Raw genomic sequence first — 2,821 nt, forward strand, 5'->3', positions numbered from 1 at the left:
TGCTGATAATTATTTTGAAAATTCTGTTGGTATCCCCCGACAGCTTTGACTGCAACTGTATCCTCTTGCAATATTGGGCACATATCTGTAGGGTGATCAGTCTTTAAGCAAATCCCACATTGTTTCTTTGTAGTTGCTTTTTCTTTAGTCAAGAGCAGAACAGCTTTTGTCAATTCAGATATCTGAGCTTCCAGATGAACATTGTTGACTTCCTTGACCCCTCTTGGCTGATCTGGATACCACTCGTCTTCATTCCCGGAATGTTTAGACTCGATCGCCAGCTTCTCAATCAGCTCTCTGATTTCAGTTGGGGTCATGTCACCCAAAGAACCGCCACCGGAAGCATTTATAAGCCGTCTTTACATGGGTGTTAGACCTTCACAGAAACAATTATAGAGCTGGTAATCACTAATTCCATGTTGGGGGCAACGGACCAACAACTTCTTGAATCTCCCCCAGTAGGTATGTAAAGCTTCTCTTTTTCCTTGTTTGATACTAAGGATTTCTCTTCTGAGACTGGAGAATCGCGTCTCTGGAAAGTATTTCTCTAAAAACAGCTTTGCGAGTTCTCTCCAAGTGGTGATGGAACCTGATGGGCGTTCATACAACCATTCTCTTGCAGAATCTTGAAGCGAAAAGGGGAATGCCCTTAACTTTATCTGGTCTTCTGTGACAGCATAAGGTTTCATTCTTGAACAAACCACATGAAATTCCTTGAGGAATTTATGTGGGTCTTCGTTTTCCAATCCTCTGAAAGTGGGAAGAAGATGAATTAGCCCAGATTTAAGTTCGAAGTTTTGGGCTTCTGGAAACGTAATGCAAAGGGGCTGTTGGTTGACCTCTTGAGTGGCCTACTCTCTAAGGGTCTTTTCTGCTTCGTCTCCACTCACAACTAAGTCTTCATATACGATTTCTAATGAGTCTGTGGTTTTAGTTTTAACGGAATGGGGGTGGGGAGTAAGTTTTATAGGGGCTGTTTTGAGGAGAAGATGGGGGTACTTTTGGAAAAAACGGATCTGATTCGCTCCACAAGGGAGTGCCTTGTGGTGTGGAGGTTTCTGGGGGTATGGAAGATAATGAACCAAAGAGACCAGCTGGTTGTTTTTTTCTTGCTGCTTCTTTCTTCAGTTTCCTTGCAGTTCACTCGATTTTTGGATCAAAAACTCAAGGTGTACCTGAACGAAAAATTCTTGGCATAAAACTATTAGAAAGCACTGTGTCCCCGGCAACGGCGCCAATTTGTTAACACACTGTCGCGCACGTATTAAGCAAATAAATTATCACTGCTGGTTGCACTAAAAATATAGCACAGGGAAGCAGGGTCGAATCCTCAGGGACACAGCCTAATGGCCAATGCCTTTTTGCATCAGGTACAATCTAGTCAAGAACAGATAATATAGAAAGGGGGTTTTGAATTAAACTAAAAACTAGAATTGTAGTGATATTAAATTAAACTAAAATCAATAATAAAAACGATTTCAGCTCTGTTGCGACTTTCCTAATCATGCAATCAACATTGACTTGGTTATTTGAGATGCGTTCTATGTAAGCTGGTACTGAGAAAAACTAACAAGCTCTAGTCATTCCACTTTTACCTTATTTAGTTAACCAAAACAAGCTCTTTAATTAACCCTAACTTTTTACTGTTCAATTAAATAAACTCTTAATTAAATCAGAAAAGTTGCGTTATAATCTATGTAAAATTCCCAGCAACATCCAATACTTCTCACAGGCTCGGAAGCGTAAAGATATGATTTCTACAGTTTATACCAGAGTTAAATCCCAAAACGGAACCAATCTGATACTTGTTACTTTTACCAATTTATTAGAACAAATACGGATTCTATTAATTGATTAACTGGAATGATAAAACCCTAGCCAGGTGATCAAACTAACAAGAATCAAAATCAAACATTCATTAAGAACAAAACTGAAGAATCTAGATAGAAACACAAATCAAAAACCAGATCTTATGATCAATCACATGAAAAGTACTTGTCTTTTGCAGAAATGAAAACTAGGGTTTAGCCATACAAGGCAAAAATATGATCAAAACAGATAAAAAGAGACACCAAACAACTAATCTTACTAATCTACTTGAAGGAGATGATCCACGGTCTTCAGATCTTCAGAAATTGATGAAATCAGGGAAGAAACGCCTCCAAAATCATATTTCCGTCGTCTGATACCTCTGGAATCGTCAACTTCAGTTACTGGAAGGCTATCAGGGTCTTTTTATACGTCCAACAGCAAAAACGACGCACCTGCGATCGCAAGGAGACAACCTGCGATCGCAGGTTTTGATATAAATGAATGTGATGTCGTTTTAATGAAGTAGGATGCTATTTTGACACTTTTTGGCCAACCTGCGATCGTTAAGAGACAACCTATGACCGCAGGTTTTGAGTTTGCATTTCCGGATGAATTTTGGGCACAAAAGAACCTCGAAGGCAACCTGCGACCAAAATTACGATCGCAAAAAGGTCGACTGCGATCGCAAGGTGACAACCTTCGATCACAGGTTGTGCCTATGACGTCCAAAATTTCATCTACTTTTCAGATCATTTTGAATCGCATCAATCGGAGTTATGGTTCTCGAGATATGGTCAAAACACTGACAGGGGGTCAAAGCTACCAGCAACATCCTTTAACTTTGATATTGTATATTCTATCTTCGTGTGATCAATTCAATTGATTGTTTCTTGACCAAAACATCTTCCAAAAATTCCTCAACATACTCCAGAAATTTCAAGCTCCATTTTAAGCTCCAAACACGCATCCAACTGCTCCCAAAGCACTGCTCCACTCGAACTATCTGAAA

General features: G+C 39.6%; 1 non-coding gene across 1 annotated transcript; it reads left to right on the forward strand.

The window, feature by feature from the left end:
* Positions 1–411: 411 nt before the first annotated feature.
* On the forward strand, positions 412–518 carry LOC145096471 (small nucleolar RNA R71). The gene has a single exon (XR_013703878.1). It is a non-coding gene; the product is annotated as a small nucleolar RNA R71 (small nucleolar RNA).
* Positions 519–2,821: the final 2,303 nt, after the last annotated feature.

The sequence above is a fragment of the Lactuca serriola genome, chromosome 3 (assembly GCF_051521515.1).
Source record: "Lactuca serriola cultivar US96UC23 chromosome 3, Lser_US96UC23_V15, whole genome shotgun sequence".
Classification (NCBI taxonomy): domain Eukaryota; kingdom Viridiplantae; phylum Streptophyta; class Magnoliopsida; order Asterales; family Asteraceae; genus Lactuca; species Lactuca serriola.